Here is a 22,795-nt window from a genome sequence, read left to right as displayed (position 1 = left end):
TCCATCCTCATCACATGCCGAAACCACCTCAGTCTGGACATGCTGATCTGATCTAACAATGATGTAACAATCCCAGCTTCCTTCCTAATCACATCATTCCTCAACTTGTCCAGTTTGGTTTTTTGAATTGTGGACCTGAGGAGCTTCATCTCGGATGCCTGCAACCTTGATGAGTTTTTCTTAGTGAGGGTGCAGGTTTCCATACCATAGGTTAAGATTGGTATGAAGTACTGATTGAACATCACCAGCTTTGATTTTGTTGCTACTATGGGATCCCAGAGGAGTGTTCGTACTTGCTGGTAAAAGTGAGAGCTCTTCTGCACTCTATTTGCCACCTTCTTTGTGGCTAGTGTATCTCAAGATATTACACTGCCGAGGTATGTAAAGCTTTCCACACTTTCTAGTGGATGGTTTCCCAGCATGATGTTTGCTGGTCATCCCTCTTTGTTTATTACCATCACTACTGTTTTGAATTCTCTTATCTTGAGATTGAACTCCTGGAACTTAACCTTCCATTCATTGAGTCTCGACTGTAGTTGTTCCTCAGTTTCTTCCCATATGATAACATCAGCAAAGGCCATTACATTTAGTTCACCAGAGGTTTTTTTGATGTTCTTCATTATGTCATCCATGATGGTGATAAACAATACTGGGGATAGTGCACTGCCTTGCTGGATTGCACTTTCGGTCTTGAACCAGGAGAAATGTCCATCACCCAATTGCAGACAGCTGGTACAGTTCTCATACAGCATCTGAACTTTCCTGACCAGTTCCTCTGGCACATTCCTTTTTTCTCAGGCATTCATCTTCTCTTGCAATGCTGTCACATGCTTTCTCAATGTCAAGGAAAACCATAAACAGATCTTTGCCTTTTTCCCAATATTTTTCCATTAAAATTGATGATTAGATCTGTTCTAGACCTGTTAGGCCTGAAGCCGTACTGTTCCTTCCTCTTCAAACTGTGGCTCTAAGATGACTGGCAATCTGCTCTCTACGATTTTCTCATGAATCTTAAGCCCATGAGAAAGGATTGTTATTCCCTGGTAGCTGGAGCATTTTAGGCGATTTCCTTTCTTAAACAGGGGGATAATGACACCCTTGCTCCAATCAGTAGGTATCTTGCCATCTTTCCAAACTGCAACTCTGTAGCCACTGTAAACCCTGGACTCGTGCTATAATCGTGTCCGTGCTGACTTCATCGATTACTGGGGATTTCCCTTGCGGCATCTTCTTAAGAGTTGTCTGTTTCTGTCCATGTAATGAGAGGTTCCTCTGTGCAGGTTTCAACAGCTGGTTCTTTTGTTCTCCAATCTGCTTCTGTCCTGTTAAATAGGTGATCAAAATTATTCCTCAGAACCTCTCTGATGTCCCCTTCTTTCCTGGCCAGATTTCCATTAGTATCCCCAATTGCTTTGATGGTTTCAACTGAATTCCTTTTGTTGATCACTCTGAACAGTAGTTTCATATTGCCTCTGCTGTCTTCCTTCAGTTTTTGAGTAAATTCTCCCAGCACTTTATCTTCTCCTATTCTACTACTCTTTTAACTATCAGTTTCTTGTCGCGGTAATCTTGCTCAAGGTCTCTGATCTTCCCCTCGTCCCTTTCCTGTTCTGGCTTGGATTTCTTTCTATCTCGTTCTTTTTGTGCCATGTTCCTTTCCTTTATTGAGGATCCTACTCTCTCATTCCACCAGGGAAATCATCTCAAATAGGCTTTAATTTTCCAGTTTTCAGACACCAGGTATGAGTCAGTCTGTATCTTAGATACCGAAACCGTTCTCATAGCGTGATCGCTAACACGCTCGATTTGTAATATGTGGTACACAGGTTCGACTCCTCGTTATGCGGAATATTTTTATTTTCATAATTAGGTGTTGTATTCATCCATATACTTCATGCGTTCTTTTGTTAATAATATTTTGCAATGAGATGTTTAATCACAATATTATCTGTACTTAAATGCTTTATATGTGTACAACTTATAGAAAGTGATTCATTGACCTGCATTTAGGACTGTCACCCAGGTGGCAGATTCCCCATCGGTTGTTTACCTAGTCTCCTCGTAAATGATTTCAAAGAAATTGGAAACTATTCCATTCACGAATTATTCTTCCTATGAATGGATATTTACCCCAATTTATTCTTTAGCTTTATCTTCCAACTTTATCTTCATAAAGTTAAACATTAGAATGAAAATTATCAGTAAATAGAAGCATATGAAAGTAAACTAGGTCACAGAGCTGGTTGCAAATAGAGGATCGTTGAGATACTTCATCATTTCACAGAAGCCTACAGATAGAATGCTCAAAGGCAAGAAGTTCATAAGGGAGATGTGTGTATATGTGTGTATGGAAGCATGTAATAGAGGGTTAAGAACAATGGCAGGGAACAAAAATAAATTTTATTTTAACTCTTAGAATACCAGTGAGCGCAAAAGCATTCCTCGGCGAGCGAGCGAAAATTGCCGGGATCGCAGTAGCGCTCCTTACGCAAGCAGTTTTATATTTGCTTGTAGTTCTCAGTTTGACAGATAGCAGCACGACACAAATGATCTAGACTCCTCGGAACCTGTAGTTTCTAAATCTACCACAACTATCTCACCAATCGCTTTATTTACAGAGATATGATTTTTTCAAAGCAACCTATATTCTGTACACTGTAAAAGTTTGCGAGTGGGAAAATGGCCTCTGCCACATGCGATGTGTTCCAGAACGATGATGATTTAGCTCCATATATTAAGTCTGTGCCGATGACGACTATATTGAGTCTGATGAAGATGTTGCTATATCAGGGTCACGTAATAATGATGTTGGTGATATTATATCAGAGACAGGAAGTGAGTGTAGCGATGACATTCCACAGTACAATAAACCTCGTGGTATTGTCATTAGTGAAAGTGACCGTGATGCTAATTCAGAAAGTGATGGAAATGAAGACAGCGTAGGCCATGATGTAGGCAGTAATGGTAACAATGCCTATATGCATAATACAGTGTTCATTGAAGTTTAGGCGTCTCCGAAAACCGTAAAAGAGTAGTTAGTGGGACGTAAAACAAATATCATCATCATTGAAGTTTCATTTGGAAATGACGCCCGGTTTGAGCCCTCCCCGCTGTATCTCGAAACACCCGGTCCTAAACATGCCCCTCCCGCTGATGCAGAGTCTGTGCAGTATTTTGACCTGTTCTTTACTGTATATATTTTGAATTTAATTGTGAAGGAAACGAACAGGTACGCAATCGATTCCTCTGTTCTCTAAAGCCACTGTCCCCCCATTCAACAGCTCGACAATGGAGACCTGTTACTGTCACAGAAATAAAAGCCTTTGTGGCAGTATTATTGGAAATGGGTATTACAAGAAGGCCAACTATACTTTCATACTGGTCGACTAATTCAAGACAGATTCCTTGGTTTGGTACCATGTTTTCCTGCAGTAGATTTCAGTTAATTCTGGAATTTTTCCACCTTGTTGACAATAGTATCATCTTTCCACCTGGCCACCCTAAATATGATCCATGTGCAAATTTCAGCCAATAGTTGACCATGCCAATAGACTGTTCCGATTTCACTACACACCTCATCAGCAATTAAGTGTAGATGAATCGTTAGTGGGCACGAAGCGCCATTCATCTCTGATGCAGTACCTCCCAAATAAGAAGCATCATAGGTGGGGCATTAAGTTTTGGATGATTTGTGACTCTGTCATCAATTACTGCCTGTTGTTTTATTGCTACAGAGGTGCAAAGAGTGATGTAGACAAAGAGAAAATTAAGAAGTTTGGCTTGGGACATGTAGTAGTTCATACATTACTGACTATGGGAAACTATTTGAAGAAAGGCTATCACGTTTTCACTGACGGTTTTTTTTACCAGCATTCCTTTGGCCAAGGACCTATTTGAAAATGGTACTTACCTAACAGGCACCCTCAGACGCAACAGAAAAGATATTCTGCAAGGGCTGAAGGAAAATTTGGTGTTGGACAAGAGAAGTATTTTCGGAGTAATGAGATTCTTGTTGCTGGGTACCGAGAAAAAATCACCGTAAAATCCAGTGCTTCTTTTGTCTACATCCTGCACAGCACACACAAAAACAACAGTCAAGAGGCATCGAGGACAGCAGGTTGAAGTAAGAAAGCCAACTGTAGTCCTCGAATATAACAATTCAATGGGGGAGTTGACGCATCTGACTTTGACAAGCGCCGAACACTAAAATATTGGAAGAAGGTGGTATTTTGTATCTTTGCGCGAATGTTGCTGAATTTGTACTTGACTAGAAATATTCTGTTTATAAATCAAGTTATGACGCGGCTCAAGTTCACTTCCTCCATAATAGAATCTATAGAAAAGGAATTGATCCAGGAGAAAAACCTAATAAACAATCCCTTACCCAAGCTAAATCCACGTAAGGAAGGTGAACTTTTGGTGAAATTCGATGGCAGGTTATTGAAAATATGCATTGTGTGCAGCAAAAAAAGATGGAGGGCCAGTAAAAAGATCACGAACTGCTTCATGGCATCTGCGTAGGGTATCACAAGTGTTAAAAGTGAACCAGCGTGAAATGTGTACATTTGTATAGTTCTTTAGTGCCTAGGATATAGTGAACCAAGAGCATGTATTTGCAGACCATAATATTTTTCCGTGCATAATTTTAATTTTCATTTGAGTTTCTTTATCTCACTTTTGACTTTTTAATTTTAATTTTGATAATTATTAAAATAATAATTTTTAATATTTTGTAGCATTAATATAACATAGCTTGTGAATTTAAAAACATGTAAAGCAACTCCTTTTCTTTGGTAAGTAAAAATTTCAAAGGCATATCTTCAATAATAATCAATTTACAATGATTTTACTGAAACATTGCAATTTCTTAATAAGTCTGGTATTCTTCGCGTAGACCACCTAATAGTGACTGGTACTAAAAGGGTTAAACCAAAAAGACAAAGAGAACCTGCGAACCTTCTGTTTTGAAGCAATCTCTTGACCAATCTATTACGAGAATACTATACAAAATGCTGGTTATAACAAATCAAATAATGTATAGCCTCGTGCACATGAACTTAAATACACAGTTTAAAAATTCTCTTTGACCATATTCCTGTGATACTGTTACAGACAGACAGACAGAAATTGAACTGAGTGTGGTAATGTAAAATCACGATCGGCAAGAGATGCTGTTATTGGAATGTCAAAGTCGTCTTCTTAAAACGCCGCCTCCGTGCGGAAGTTGGCAATCTACGTAACTAGCTCTGATCTTGACATTGCAGAATGGAATGCCACTTCTGAAATACAGCAGTACCATCTTCGAAGGTCTTTCAGCCATGAATTTCTTCTTCTCCCAACAGATATCTTCTCCTGTATCTTTCCTTCACTGATACCTCTCATGATATGTCCTAGATATTGTGTTTTCCTCTGTTATATGGTGAGCAGTAGTTCTTTTTGCTTTTCCATCTGACGGAGGACCTCGGCATTTGAGATTTTCATTACCCAGGATATCCACAAGAGACAGTGAAACAGGAACATTTCGAAGGCATCAGTACGTTTTTCTATGATTGAATCCGGCGTCCAGCTTTCACATCCATATAGGAAAACAGAAAATATATAGCGGCGGATCATACGAATTCGTAGTTGGTGACTGAGATCTGACCTCGCAAAGAATTTCTTCATGGTAATGAATTGTTTCCTGGCCTGCTCAAATCTAGATATTATCTCCCATTTGGAGTTACATTAGTCATCCAATATGGTACCCAGATATTTGAGACAAGACACTTGCTCAACTATTTTATCTTTTGTGAGATTTGTCCGAATTGTCTTCTTAGAGAACACTATCAGTTTCGTCTTTGAGGGGTTAACATATAATCCAAACTCTTCCCTGTGCTGAACTAAGGAGTTTATCATGCACTGAAGGGCAGGCATGTCATCAGCTATGATGACAGTATCATCTGCATATCTGATGTTGATTTTCCCATTAATTTTGATCCCACCATAGTCTACCAATATTTCTTTAAAGATTGCCTCTGAGTAAATGTTAAACAACAAAGGTGACAGTACACAACCCTGGCGGACGCCCTTGCTGATCAAAGCAGTTTCTGAAGTTCCTTGGTCAGTTTTGACATTTGCAAACTGATTCCAGTACAGGTTACTGATTATACGTAAGTCACCGAAGTCAGTACCTGTTGATCTCAGAATCTCTATCAGCTTATTGTGCCTGACACAAACAAAAGCTTTATTTTAGTCTATAAAACATGCATAGGCCTCAACATTCATACCTCTGCACCTCTGTAAAAACGCATTTAACGAAAAGAGTGCCACATGTATACCAACGCCATTTCGGAAACTGAACTGATTCTGATCCATGTGGGATTCAAATTTTTTGTATGTTCTAGTGTGAATGATTCGCAAGAATATTTTGAGCACGTGAGATATCAAACTTATCATCCAATATTCATCGCACTGAGACGAGTTGGGCTTCTTCAGAAGTGGTATGAAGGTTGATTTCAGCCAGCCTGATGGTATTTCTCCTGATACATATATTTGATTGCATAATGATGCTAAGATATTGAGGCTGGTAGATTCCTGTTCTGTTATTACTTTGAGAACTTCAGCGTACACACCATCTGGTCCAGTTGCTTTACCATTCTTTTGAAGTTTTACGGCATGAACAACTTCACTTTTTGTTATTTCAGGGCTATTTTCATTTATTCTCTCGTCAGCTGAGGGAGGATCATTTCTGTCATCTTTGAAGAGATTTTCTATACATTCCTTCCATCGTTTGAGTTTCCCTTCCACACCCAAGGTAATTTAATTATTGACATCTCTCAAATTTGATCATATCGTCTCCGTTGCAAACCACCAAGTTCTTTCACTTTCTTATGCAAGTTAAAATAGTCGTGCTTCTCTTGAAAGATCTCAATTTCTTTTCACCTGTCTGTTATCCATAATTCTCAGGTTTCCCTACACTTTCTGCATACAGCTTTGTTTAGAGATTTATATTGAATATGATGTGTATTTTTGTGTTTTCTCCTTTCATCCATAAGTTGTACAATTTCATCTGTTATCCAGCTCTGTCTTTTGATGTTGCAGTGTCCAATTTCAGTCTTCTGGATTTCAATCTTTAATGGCGTTCCATGTGGATTCTGCCTCTGATGATTCAGTGTATCTTATTAATTCCATCTTCTTTTCCAATGCAGTTCCAACATTAGTTCTTACTTTGGGACCCAATAGTGTCCTAATATCTATATGCTTGGATGGTTAACAATTCTTTTAATTTTTCTAAAACGTATAATTTTAAGGTTCATTACAACTGGATTGTGGTCACTACTTACTTCAGCACCTGGATACGTGCACCTCTAAAACTGAAGTCTCAACAGTGTGTGTGGCGCTAGTGTTACCGTAGTGGCAGATGTAAGGAAACTAAATTCCAAGATCTTAGTTCTTACTTCGAGTGGCTTTGTATTCTGAATTACAAACTGAAAGCAAGAAAGTACCAAACTCAACCATTATTGTTAGCAGTGTACCTGAGAGTTAAATCAGTGGCCCTCGAGTGAACTCTTATTTGTTTCTCTTTAACTGAGCGGTGGCGTTAGGGTTAGAATATTATTTCACAGTTCCTACTTAGATAAAAAATGTAGAGAAATTTGGGATGTCTTTTTTTTAAATATATAGTGGCTAGTATCATGAAAATTGGATTAGGTTTTTTGGCCTTGATTCAATTTAAAGAGAATGACAGACAGTCAGAACTTAAAAATAGATGATGGTGATTGTCTCTGTGGTGTGTACTTCAACCCTCTCAAAATGATAACAACAAAAATCCACAGTTCTAGCCCTTTAGGCAAGCAACTAGGAATATGAGCTACGAATTTTAGGTAAATAAAATATAATAAAGTATGAGAATATATCCTTTATTTATTCCTAAAAATTACAGTCCTTTTCTTAATCATTGTTATCCGGTCGATTAGATTAGATTCTACCACTACGAGCGCTAATGTGCCATTGCAGAGTTTCACTTACACCCATTTAACCACATTCGGTGTGGAAATTTTAAAAAAATCTTGATGTTGAACCAAGGAACACATTACAGAAATAATTATGTAAATAAGTTAATTTGGCTAGGATTTTAATTTTAAAAACGCATAAAGAAACAAGCAGTTTTAGGCTGTTTTTCTGGAACTGCATTTAGGCCAGAGGTGATTTTCAAAATTTTGTTTGATAGTTTCATAGAGCTATCGAAGACTCCGGGCCCTTTAGCCCTTCAACTTTTGGCACAATTGAGGAAATTGTTTGTGGGGACCCCTACTTTGTCTGCTAAGAAATGTTTCCAACACTAAAAAGAATGTAGTAAATATCCCAGAACATGCAGACTACTCATGAGTTCAGAATGTTGGATTCACTCCTAATAACTTTGCGCGCGGCTCTGGAGCTTGCATCCGAGAGATAGTGGGTTTGAATTCCCACTATCGGCCGCCCAGAAGATGGTGTTCCGTGGTTTTCCATTTTCACACCAGGCAAATGCTGGGGCTGAACCTTAAATAAGGCCACGGCCGCTTCCTTCCCGCTCCTAGGCCTTTCCTACCCCATCGTCGCCATAAGACCTATCTGTGTCGGTGCAACATAAAGCAAATAGTAAAAAAAGTATATATATATATATATATATATATATATATATATATTTCTTCAAGATGAGGTGATGATCCTCTCAGTGAAGGAAATAACACACTGTCAGATTCAAAATAATGTAGACTCAAGTTTAAACCTCTATAAATATTGAATGAGCTGGCCGATCTCGACTTAAAATATACCACAATCTATCTCCTTTCTTCCTATGTTTAGAAGTGATAAAGAATAATTTTCTGTATAATTATTCCTTCAGATATTGTGTCAGGATTGTAAATCGAATCTGTCTTTCGACCTTCCATGGATGAACCTCCACTTTATCAACACGTACAGTGAAACCTTGTCACCTGATCGTAACCAAATATTAATACAGTGTAGCTCCAAGTGTTCTTAACAAGCTTTTGAAATGAGTTTCTTTTCTTTATTATTGTAACCGTTCACGACATTGTTAGGAGCATGTTGTAATACCCTGTAAATAAAATATGCTGTTTCCACGCAACTCTAGGACAAATAGTGTCCAAACCAGCATATTTGACCTGTTCTGGGACACAGGTGGCTCTCTGCTGGCTGGCACGGCTAGGGTGTCAGTATGCGTAATTAGAGAACGGAGGGCTTGTGCTAGCTTTCTGTGGGAGAGAGAACAGAGTAGGCACGCGGCACATGACCAGAGATCTAGGTCACAAGGAGGAACTTAAGAAGCCGTCTCAACACGTGAAAGTTGTATCACACTATAACTGTAAATAGCTATATAGGACGTACCGGTAGGAACTTCGCAGTCCGATATAATGAATACAGAATGCACAATTGAAATATCAAAGAGGTTCAACCTTTTCAATACAAAACGTGTTGTATAAGAAGTTCACAACCTAATATTTATTGAATAATAAGGACCGGTTTCGACGCTCACTGCGTCATCATCAGCTAACAAAGATCAACAAATAGGCAAAGTACATGTCATGAATGATTTACATTAATAACTCTTGTATGGCTGAATACAAATGGTAAACTGCTTTGTCATAAAAGCTAGGAGAAACTTGAGTAAAATATGATAATGTGATGTGACACATAAAACATAGTGGTTTGATGGGTAAAAAATTATGCATAAAATTGAACTGATGCTATGAGCATGAGAGTCTGAATATGGTGATAAAACTATGTGGTAAAAATAATATAATGGTAAAATTGTCCACTCTTCTGTTGTTCACTTCAGGCACATAAGTCCAGGTCCGATGTTATATAGTCAAACCAATAAAAAAATTTTGTCGAGGCCGGGACACCTGATGTTGGGCGATTGAATAAGGTTGCTCTTCAAATTAGTCTCAGCTCAACAGGGTAGTGAATCTTTAAGAGAGGAAAGAAAAACTAAGTTAGTGAAATGGAAGTCTAAACATTATCATATTTTACTCAAGTTTCTCCTAGCTTTTATGACAAAGCAGTTTACCATTTGTATTCAGCCATACAAGAGTTATTAATGTAAATCATTCATGACATGTACTTTGCCTATTTGTTGATCTTTGTTAGCTGATGATGACGCAGTGAGCGTCGAAACCGGTCCTTATTATTCAATAAATATTAGGTTGTGAACTTCTTATACAACACGTTTTGTATTGAAAAGGTTGAACCTCTTTGATATTTCAATTGTGAATCTCAGTTCAATACGGGAAAATGAAGTTTTTAACTTATAATACAGAATGCCGTAAAACATAATAATTTTTCCTCAATAGGCCAGCACATTGATGAATACAAACACAGCTTCACAAACATTGCAAATGATATGAAAATATTAAATATAAACCCTAAAGGCCCCTTGCTCAATATAACAGAAGAATTGTACATACTACTAGATCAATACGTTACTCCTAATTACAACATAAACGAAATTACAGAAAAAACAAACACCATATCTAATAAAATCATCCCCGCTTTAAAAAACCACTACTTCAAAATAATCAACAAACAGAGTTCAGCATGCGCTACAGCGCAGATGACCGACATGCCCGGCTCCACCCCTACCCCTACGACAGTAACTCTCCTTACCCACCCCTCTGTCCCCCTTACAGCAGTTGACACAAGCCCAAAGAGAGTGTGATACAGTACACGCCAGGCGGCCAAACTCAACGCATCCCAACCACGACAGCAATAGTAAGTACTCATCACGTTAACACACACACAAGCAGGCATTTTTCCAGATTATAATTTCTCACACTACTTTTGTCTCTTACAGACACACACACACACACACCAGCATTATAGACGAGAAAAGAGCCACCAACCCGCATCTGAAATATTCACGCACAACGGAGACTACATTCAATACTTAAAGTCAACATATCAATCACAGCTGCCCCGTTCATATACTGGAATTGCTATTAACTATATGATAAATTTATCAAGTATACAAGTGGATATATCTTAATATATAGTAGAACCCCCACGAGAGCACTGCCCACGAACGCAAGCACTAACATTCTTCATCGGACTTAAACAAGATTGTAGACATACGCAAGACGTATAAATTCATTCCAATGAAGTGATTTGAACCATTATAAAGGATTTTAATATGTGATTTTAACATGTGCTATGCATTTTAGAGTGTTTAATATACCTGTACTTTTTAAAATGAGCTAATTTACACTAATTTTAGGCCTAAAAAACAAACTTGCTTCCATATCTAGATTGTACCATATAACCAGTTTTTACTCTTAAACATGCCCAATTTGAATGCTGGGACATAGTGCTTCCCTACAACTTCTCCATTAGGAAAGGCAATTCAACCAATATTTGACTTATGTAAAGATACCAATGTACAGCTGATGATGACTGTTCAGAAAGTCAAAACCGGTCCTGTGAGTTAATATTATATAAATAAAATTGGTATTGATAAGGTGGAACCTTTTCTTATCTATATTACAAGACTTTCACATGTCGAGAAAGTGCGCTTAAGAAAGCTTAGTTAAACGCCTCAATCGCTATGATATGATATCATAAATCATATTTTGTAATATATAAAATCATGATGTAAGAATAATGAACTGTTGTGAGATATGCATTTTATTAATTGTATTTGTTTAATTTATCACAGTGTGTTATATAATGAGTGTCTGCGAGTGTTAATTAGTACGAAAGGGGACGCCCTTTCGACATCACAAAGTTGTGGGGTAAAAAATGCAAATCAGGTAGAGACTCTCTCATCATAAGTCTATGTATAAGTTTCGTGGCATATATTTCACAAAGAATTTTACATGTGTTTTCTCAGCGTATTAAAGTTTGTGTTTTCAAGTATGGAACACTATTCTTGTCATTTAGTAGTGAAGTCATATTCCTCTCATAATTAAATTACCCTACTTTATAGAGAATTAGTTTAGTGTCCACTTATACAGACAGACCATTGACCCATGTGCTCCCGAGTTTAGTCGTGCGTACTACTCAAGTAGGGGTGATGGGACTTCGAAGCCGGGGTTACTTCCGAAGGTTTCATCTAAAATAATCCATTCAGCCATCGCATTTGAGAATTAAAATAAATCATTATCCACTGGAGCCCTGCACAAGTGCATTATGAGTAATAAAAACATTATCAATTTAGTAAAGAATTCAGAGTTCAAGAATTCAGATCAGTCTCCCTGACTCTCAATGCTCACCTTAAAGGCATCTAATAAAATCTATACTATAATAAATGCCCATGCTCCCACTAATGATAAAAACAACTCCTCAAAAGACCAGGAGGAAACAGGAGAATTTTGGGACCTATTGGACCAGACCATAGATAACATCCCCAAACACCATATAAAATTATTAATAGGCGACTTCAACGCTCAACTAGGCAGAGAAAGAAAATACCGTGACATCATCGGAAAATGGCCAGCACACAAGAAAATAAATAAAAATGGAGAGAGACTAGTTGACCTGTGTAGAAACCATAATTTAATCTCAAAATCTACATGTTTTAAGAGGAAACCTCAAAAACTCAAAACATGGAAACACCCTGACTACACTAAAGGAGAATGGCAACTGGATCACGTCTGCATGGACAAATACCACCACAAAGAGATCTATAACGTCAAAGTCCTCCGAGGAATAGACACAGGTTCAGATCACTACGTAGTTAAAATTAAAATTAAACTCACTCCCCAGAGGAGACAACAAAAGCAAGCCCTTAAAACTAAAAGAAAAATAGATCCTACCCAGCTAATCAACAACAAAAATTACCAGAAAGCAACTGAAAAAATAAAAATCACAGATAAACTTGAAGACTTAGTACATAACCTTAAACAAATTGCAGAAGACTTGACTCCAATTAAACCACGTAAAAAACACCAATGGTGGAACAGTGAATGTGATGAAACAGTGGAGAAAAGACATCAGGCATGGCTATTACATCAGTCCCAAAAGACAGAAATATCCTATCAAAAGCTAGTAAAACAGAGAAAAGAAACTACCCAAGTCTTAAGAAGAATAAAAAGACAACATCATAAGGACACCCTGCAGTTAATTGAAGAACAGTTCAGTAAAACTCAATCAAGGGACTACTACAAAACCTTCAGAAAGCAGCTCCAAAAATATGAACCCCCGACCCTACTGATGAAGGATGAAGATGGTAAGCTGGCCCATAACAATAAAGACAATGCAGAAATTCTGGCTAAATATTTCAACAAGCTTTTAAATTGTGAGGAACCTACAGAACTCCTTCATTTGGACACCAACACCCCGATAAAAACATCACCAGAAAACATCAATCCCCCCACAATAAAGGAAGTCTACCAAGCTCTGAATAAATTAAAAAACTACAAAGCGCCAGGAGAAGATCAGACCTTTGTGGAAATCTGGAAATATGCAGGAACCTCAGCAAAAGTTGCCCTCCATCAACAATTTGTCTCTATCTGGATTAAAGAACTACCAGAACACTGGACAACAGCCCTCATTCACCCACTGCACAAAAAAGGGGACAAAACTGACCCTAATAACTACAGGGGAATCTCGCTCCTAGATATAACATACAAAATATTTTCAATAATCATCCTTAATAGGATAAGTTTACAACTTGAGAAAGAACTAGGAGAATATCAAGGAGGTTTCAGACCCTGGAGGAGCTGTCCTGAGCAGATCATGAGTCTTAAGTTGATAATGGACTATAACAGGAGAAGAAACAGAGATTATGCTGTTAACATTTGTAGATTTCAAGAAAGCTTATGATTGCATGCATAGAGAATCTCTGTTTAAAATTTTAAGACACCTTGGACTACACCCCAAATTAATAAACATGATAAAATTGACTCTCACCAATACCAAATCAAAAGTGAAGTTTAGGGGTGAAACATCAGAGACATTTGGAATTAAAACTGGACTACGGCAGGGAGATGGGCTCTCACCACTATTATTTAACTGTGCTCTAGAAATGGTAATGAGGGAATGGTTTAGAAAATGTCCCCCCAAAATAAAGATTGGCCGAAAAATCAAAACAAATTGCCTGGGTTTTGCTGACGATTTAGCATTACTAGCAGTGGACATAAAAGAAGCAAAATCCCAGATATCAGAACTTCAAAACATTGCAAATAAAATTGGCCTCAAAATATCATTTGAAAAAACAGAAATTATGCCCCAAAAACCAACACAGCTAAAAGAAGTCACCATAAATGGTAATAAAATCAAAATAGTAACTCAGTTTAAATATCTTGGAGAAGTAATAACACATAACTTAAATGAAAAAATCTCTATCCAAGTAAGAACAAATAGATTAGCTAAAGCACAAAAATTAACATGGGATATCTACAAAAAGAAATGTCTATCAATAAATACAAAAATAAAACACTACAACACAGTTATAAAACTGGAAGCTACATATGCAGCAGAAACACTCTTTTACCTGAATAAACAATCAAAGACTGACAGACTTCAGAAAATTGAAAGGAGGATTGGAAGAACCTGCATCAACAAAAAATACCAGAAAGATGGACAGTGGCGGTTAATACCTAACAAAGTCGTGTACAAAGAGCTAGAACCCATTACAGATACTATGCGTAAGAGGAGACTGGGATTCTTTGGACATATCATGAGGATGCAGGATTCGAGACTTCTGAAACAACTAGTACAACACAATCTCGTCTCAAAAAATACCACAACAGCATGTAAATGGATCAGAGAAGTAAGAGAGGATCTGAAGGAAATAGGCCTTACAACAGAAGACACCACAAATAAGATAAAATTGAATACAAAACTCAAGAATACAAACCTCCGCTTTACCCTTACACAAAACAAACCAACAACACACACATTTTCAACTGAGGAAAGGGCACTAAGATCGGAGCGTCTGAAGAAGTACTGGGAGGACCGCAAAGCCCGAACAATCCCTTCAAAGAGACCTGAACGACGGACTGACTAAAGTGATCCTATGTGGTCATAAAAGAAGAAGAAGAAAGACACATTTTCTGAGTACTGGAAACTCATACTAAATGCCGTTACAAGTGCTCCAGTAGCTTTTATCAAGAACAAATATGGAAAATTTGGAGCCATGCGTTATTTTTATATTCAGTTTATATGATTCATAAAGACCCTGCTCGTTGTTCAGTTAACAGTGCTGTATTGGGCATGCAGTTTGGGAGATAGTGGGTTCAAACCCCACTGTCGTCAGCCCTGGAGATACTTTTCTGTGGTTTCCCATTTTCACACCAGCCAAATGCTGCTGCTGTACCATAACCAAAGCCATGGCCGGTTCCTTCCCATACCTAGCCATCTTCTTTCCCATTGTTGCCATAACACCTATCTGCATTGGTGCAACGTAAAGCAAATTGAAAAGAAGACGCAGTTCTATACTCCATGCTGCTGTTAGTGAACATTGGAAATTTGCAACAAAAGTTTTGAAAGGTTGGCATTTTGACAGTCTAAATATCCATTCCTGCCCGTCTGGTGTACCATTAGAAAGCGCACTATGAATCAGAGACGATGGTCGCTATATGACTCTTAGAGGAAAAGTTATCCAGAGTCGAAAATAGGAGAAACTAAATTAGCTTCATATAAACTTCTGACTGTAAAGCCAACCTGTGATCACTAACTAGACAATACACCTAATGCTACAGTTGCTGTAGGCTTCCAATGATTAGGCCTGAAGTTGCATGGTCTACAAAATTTCAAAATTACCAAATATACTCTGTTGAAAGATCAAAGCAAATCAAAATCTCTTTATTTGCAAATGAGGTGTCTACCTCGGTGGCAAATGGTACGCTAAAATACATTGTCAAGCACTAGATTAACAAGAGAAGAAAATTTTCCTAGAATACAATATTATACAATTTATGCTAACAATTTTTTCTATTAAACACACAGCTCATCCTTAATAAATTTATATTGTTTACAAAATTCTATTTATAATATCTCCTGTAATTACAAATATAGTCAACTCATATACAGTATGTGGAATTACTTCAAATAATACTATACAACTGGTATAAGATTAAAATTTACATTGCATTTATTTACTTATTTATTTTTTACCCATTTTGGAACCTAAGTAGCATAACGACCTGCTGCGTCTTAACCAGAGCCCCCTTTTGCCACCACTTGGGCTATCCATCTGTAAGTTAATTCACGGTGTATAATACCAGTAGCAACAGTTGAAAAGAGAAATTCAGTTAAATGGTGTTTTCTTCTTCTTTCTTCTTCGTTTCGGCCTGCTGTGGACCACGTTATTTCAGCCGTTTGCATCCTTGAGCTTTAATTCTTTCCCAGTACTCACGCATTCTCGTTCTGTGAGCCTCCTTTCTTTCATCAGTCCTCTTCTTGCCTGTTTTCAACTTTGGCCTTTCTTGGAAACTCTTGTATCCCTGGAGCTTTTTCTGGAGAGGAGCACGTTTCTGGATGTCTTCGAGTGTGATTCCTATTTCTTGAAGGTCTTTTTCAACTTCGATAAACCAGGGTCCCTTGGTTTTCTTGTTAAGAAAGTAGGAAAAGATCCTATTGGTCTGTCTCTGTGTGCTCATGCATGCTATATGGCCATAAAAATTAATCCTCCTTTCCCGAATCGTGTCCCTTATCCTCTCCATATGCTGGTACAGATCGCTGTTGTCGTCTCCTGTACTCACCATTTTCTTTGATTGGTCCAAGAATCTTTCTCAGGATTTTTCTTTCTTTAGCTTCTAGCTTCTCCATCAGACCTTTTCTGTTCATTGCAAGGCATTCTGCTGCGTACAGAGCTTCTGGGCGTACAACCGAACAATAATGCCTAAGCTTGGCGTTGATGGACACTGATCTTTTGTTGTAGACATTCCTAGTCGGCTGATATGCCACCTCCATCTTGTTGATTCTGCACATGATTGCTTCTTTCTCAGAGTTGTTAGGTACTATCCACTCGCCTAAGTACTTAAACTTTTCCACCTGCTTGATTTTTCCCTGTTCCACAATGAGCTCTCTGGGAGCTGGCTTGATGTTGGTTATAAACTCTGTTTTTTGGAAAGAGATTTGGAGGCCAGCTTTCGCTGCTTGGATTCTCAATTAGTTAATTTGTTTTTCAGCAGTATCTAGGGAATCAGAAAAGATCGCTAGGTCATCTGCAAAAGCTAGGCAGTCTATGATAAGATCATCTTTCTTATATCCTATTTGGCCATTCTCAACTTCTTCCTTGCACATCTCCTTGCGCCATTCTCAAATGATTTTCTCCAGAATACAGTTGAAGAGAAGCGGTGATAGTCCATCCCCTTGCCTAACACCAGTCTTGATTTCGAAGACGTTCGAAATTTCTCCCCTGAATTTCACCCTGGACGTAGTGCTGGTTAAGGTCTGTTGAATTATACCTCTCGTTTTGTTGTCTAAGCCCATTTCCTTCAGAATGCGGAGGAGTGTGTTGATCTATGGAGTCGTAGGCTTTTTGGAAGTCGACAAAAGTAACTACAAAATTCTTATTCCTGGATTTTAGGTACGACAGGACAGGCTTAAGGTTCATGATCTGCTCTGTACGAGATCCTTTTCTAAAGCCTCCTTGGTATTCACCCAATTGTGAATAGAGTTGCTCTTCTGCCCGAGTATGAAGGGCTTTGGAGAGAATTTTATATGTTACTGAGAGAAGGGAGATGCCGCAAGAGTTGTTTACATCTGTTTTGTCACCTTTCTTATGTAGTGGATGAATCAGGGCTGCTGTCCAATCATTTGGGATCTTCTCTGTTTCCCAGATCTCACGAATGATCTCAGTTAGTTTATCGATTGCCTTTTCACCTGCAGACTTCCAGAGTTCAGCAATTATCGCATCTTCTCCAGGTGCTATGTTGTTCTTTAATGATGTAATTATCTGTTTGATTTCCTCTTTTGTGGGGGGAGAAGAGTCTGGGTTGGGATGTCTGGATTCTTCAGAGGTGAATTCTGATTCTGGTTCTTCGCAGTTAAGAAGAGATTCAAAATATTTAGCCAAGATTTGGCAGTTATCCTTGTCGTTGTAAGCAACTTTTCCATTGTGATCTCGGAAATGTAGACTTGGTGAGGTTGCGTTTGAAGGTTCTGTAGAAATCCCTAGTATTATTCTTATTGAAGTCCTGCTCGATCTGTGTCGGTTGGTTTTTGTCAAATGCGCGCTTTACTTGGCGGATCACTTTCGCTGCATGTTTCTTAGCCTCCAGAAAGTCTTCATATCTTTCTGGATTCTTCAGGGAATTCCATCTTTGCCAAGCGATTTGTCTTTGTGTTATGGCTTCATCACATTCTTGAGTCCACCACGGATGCTTCTTTGGTTTCTTTAGCAATACTGTCTCCTCAGCCATTTCAACAATGTTTTTTTTCAGTTGTTCCCAATATTCTGTGTCCAAAGACTGAAGTTTCTGGTGTTTTATTTATTTATTTATTTATTTATTTATTTATTTATTTATTTATTTATTTATTTATTTATTACTACATGAACCTGCAATTTTACCTACGTTTATTAATTCAGCTGTTAGATATTTTTAAACATGCATTGTTTTTACATAAATTGCATGCACTCCCACTCCAGTCGCCCGGGTGTGGTTAACAAGCTTCCTCCACTACTTTCTGACCTCCCACTTTTACTGCTCCATTACTTCTGCCACATCCAATCCAGCTTCCCTAATGTCCTTCCAAATCTGATCCATCCACCTTCTTCTTGGTCTTCCAACTGGTCTCTTTCCCTTAACTTCTCTTTCAAATTCCCTTCTTGCTACCTGTTCTTTTCCCATTCTTTTTACATGTCCGAACCATCTCAGTCTTGTTTTCTGTATCTTCTGTACTAATGGTTCTATATTTAGCTCTTCTCTGATTTTAATATTTTGAATTCTCTCTCTTCCTGTCTTTTTAACCGATGTTCTTAAAATTTTCATTCTGCTGCTTGGATTTTGCTATCTTGTCTCTTATTAGTTACCGGCGTTTCCAGTCCGTATGTTACAATTGGTATGAAATACTGTTTATATTATAATTTTATTGTCATCCCATAAAAGCTCCCCGACTTGCTGATAAAATGTTGTACCTTTCCTCGGTCTGTTATTTCAGGGTTGATTTCATTACCTCTATTAATAATGCTACCCAGATATGTAAACTGTTCTCCATCTATGTTCACTTGGATTCTCTTTTTCTCTTTTCCACAGTGTACGACTACAGTTTTCTTTTTACTAATTATCATTCCAAACTCCAGATTTTCATTCAATATGTCGCGTCTCCTTTGTACTTCCTTTTCTCCCTTTCCCAAGATCACCACATCATCTGCAAGTACCAAAGCATTCACTTCATCACTACTGATACTGTTTCACATGTTTTATGATTTCATCCATCCATATAATAAACAATAATGGCGACTTGAACTTCCATGCTTGAGATATATTTCTGTATAAAATGTTTCAGAGCTACTACTCCCCACTTATACACTGCTTTTACTCTCATGATAAAACATTTTTATCTTGTTAAGGATTTTTTTACATTCCTTCTCAGTAGGCATTCCCATACATATTTTCTCTTAAGTGTATCATAATTTTTTTCCAAATCCATAAATACAAAGATGATTTCCTTGTTCCTTTCTAGATGTTTTTCCATTATCATTCTCACTATAAATATCAAGTCTATTGTTGATCTATTCGGTACCGGGTGAGTTAGCCGTGCGGTTAGGGGCGTGCTGCTGTGAACTTGCATCCTGGAGATAGTGGGTTCAAATCCCACTGTCAGCAGCACTGAAGATGGTTTTCCATTTTCACACCAGGCAAATGCTGGTGCTGTACCTTAATTAAGGCCACGGCTGCTTCCTTCCCATTCCTAGGGCTTTCCTATCCCATTGTCGCACCTTGTTACCCCCTGTGGGTGGGGGACGCAGATGAAGAATACACCCACGGTATCCCCTACCTGTCGTAAGAGGCGACTAAAAGGGGCGACCAAGGATGATTATATTAGAACCATGAAACTATTTGTGATTAGTACCACCACGCGGAAAACACCATGGGTCGCTTTTCCTTGTGCTTAGTACCACTATGTTAGGTACCAAATAGGTTTGTGATTAGTAGCACGATATGAGCGACACCATGGGATGACGGAACCCATGGTTCTGGCTTGCCTATGATTAGTACCCACTATATGAGGAACACCGCAGGATAGTACTAGTCCCTGTGGTTAGTACACTTTGGTGATGAGCACCACAGGTTTGGTTGCTTGTCAATGGCGCTGCAGTGTGCAAAACACTCTAGGTCTGTAATACATGTGCAAATTTCATTACCTGTGAGTAGTACCATAATGTGTGGAATGCCGCGAGTCTACGCTAACCGTGATTAGTACCGCAACTTGACAAACACCATGGTTCTACTTTTCTACCGATAAGTACCATTATGAGGGGCCGATGACTTGGATTTTGGGCTGCTTTCGACTACAAGCATCGTCGTTTCAGTATCTTGCTATAGAGGCAGTCCCTTGGTCAGTAATTCTATTGTGTTATGCCAGCTTATGTGCATGTGAGGCACTGTGGGTCTGTTCCACTGAGCGTTTTAAATTCAAATCCATCCATTCATTCTTCGTCCTCACGTTCTGAATTGTGGTCAGTGGAGGATATTGGGTTTTTAATCCGTCTTTAAACAACAGTCATCAATCTTCACCTTGTTTCTCTCTTTAATTTGTTTTTTTAAATTGTTTGTCCTCCACCGTGTCTCCTTTCCGTTAACCTGTGCTTTTGTTTTCCCTCACACCTCAATAGCTGCTTCCACAAATGTCTGTCTAAAATTGCCCCCTGTTCTTCTCCACTTCATATTTGCATGTTCAGTTTTTTAACTTCGTTTTTATCCAATCTTTGAATGCCATTCTTTTATCCTCCTCCAGTTCCCAAATTTTAATTATATTGTTTCTTTTAATGCCTAAGATACAAGGCTGGTGGATGGTGCAGATAATATTAAAACAACATAAAGGACTATAAATATTAAAAAACGAACTAATTTTTCTTTATAGAGTTTCTGGATAAACTATGTTAAGTATCCCTCCATTTGGAGTTAATATGTTGATTGTGTTTGCCTTTCCAATCTTGAACAGCCCATGTACAGTTAATTATGGGAGATGCATGGTTTCCGAAGATCTAGGCCTACAATTCAGAGAGATTGTCCTTGTCTTGATGCTCGTAGCGAAACTCTGCAAACAGGGAACTGCAGACGTCTAAATTGAAACAGTATATCGGAATGGTTGATTTGAATCCAAGAAATGAAAACTACTTTGCCCTCCTCATTTTGGCAGCTTCAATAATATTGACTGATAGTTGCGGAGGAAAGGAGGATTCATATTCCTGATAAGGATAATCGGGTGCTACAATTGTCCGCTCCAAGTTGTTCAAAAGTTCTGTCGTGTAGATGACAGCCTCGTCTGTATTACATGTTGTGTCGACGGACTTGTGACGTTGCCAGCTTCATTTCTTGGAGCAAGAATTACTCTTTGGCATTGGTATGCACGATCAGCGAAATGCTTTGCGCACCTATGACAGAGATTTGACAGGGCATTGCACACGACATACAAACATTTCTGGATATCGCAGACTGTGCCATGGACTTGAAAGGGCACCTTGACTGATATATGAATTACATCATTTTTTCTTTAATTATAATATTGTCACTTTAAATGCTTAAGAAACTGGGTTGATGTATGGTACAAACAATGTATTACGAGGGTTGCAAATAAAGTAGTGGCAATATCGATAGAATGAAATATTTAATGAGCTAACAAGTACAATTGCATTATATTCCTTCGGTTAGTCACCTGCAAAGTCTAATGTTGGAGGCCGAGGGCGACGAAGTGCCCTACTGCCATCGGCGGCCTTCAACTTCGGAAACAGGTCGAAGTTGCAAGAACTCCTATGTGTTCCTAGACCTCCCAATGCTAGCGTTGTCATGCAACACGATAGGACAGTCATCTCGCAATAAACTTGGACGTTTGTGCTGCGTAGGTGGATGCAGATACCACTCCAGTAGTCAATGTTGACGGTTTGTCCCTCAAGCACAGTATGCCTAAGAATAGCACCTTCATTGCTGTTTGTTACAATCAGCACAAACTTCGCCTGACTGGGTTCCCGTCAAAATGTCTGTGGACGTGGCGAACCTGGGCGACACCGTTCATTGGATTGACGCTTTAATTCAGGCTCATAGGCTTGAGTCCACATATCATCAGTGGCGACAATAAGCTGCAAAAATGAGTCACCTTCGTTGTGGTATCTGTCCAGGTGGATGCCAGCCAGTGCATACTGGTGCCATTTCTGTACATCGGTGAGTTGATGTGGAACCCAACAGCATGCAATTTTCTTTGTGTTATAAGGCATTTCGTCAGTATGTACCACACCGTTTGATGACTGAGGACAACATCTACGAATAATTTCCGGAGATTCCATTGATGGTCTGCCAAAACGAGACCACACATGCTGTCAGTCTGATCCTGACGAATAGACGGCAACGCCGACCTGTGCGGTGCAAAACCGCAGTCTCGTTCCAACCCTCACGAAATGCCTCCACACATCGTCCATCCATCGTATACAGAAATGCATACTCGCCACAGGATTTACGTAATCCTTGACAACATTCTGATGCATTTTGTCACGGGCAACCTCTGTTTTAATCCACGAACGCTGATGCTTTAGAGCGGTGAAACTGACACTGTTCACTTCAACACCACACAGCAACAACACTCCCAACTGCACATCAAGAGCCTGACCGATCTCGTGCGAGTGTCTGGACCACTACTTTATTTACAGCCC

At 38.7% G+C, this 22,795-nt stretch overlaps 1 protein-coding gene across 2 annotated transcripts in view; it reads left to right on the top strand.

The window, feature by feature from the left end:
• Window positions 1-22,795, top strand: part of dock (SH2/SH3 adaptor protein dock) — a 104,391-nt gene that overhangs the window by 46,688 nt on the left and 34,908 nt on the right. The gene's annotated exons all lie outside the window — the stretch shown is intronic.

Source organism: Anabrus simplex, chromosome 7, assembly GCF_040414725.1.
Source record: "Anabrus simplex isolate iqAnaSimp1 chromosome 7, ASM4041472v1, whole genome shotgun sequence".
In the NCBI taxonomy this organism is placed as follows: Eukaryota; Metazoa; Arthropoda; class Insecta; order Orthoptera; family Tettigoniidae; genus Anabrus; species Anabrus simplex.
The sequence above is the reverse complement of the archived record's forward strand: the minus strand, read 5'-3'. Positions and strand labels throughout refer to the sequence as shown.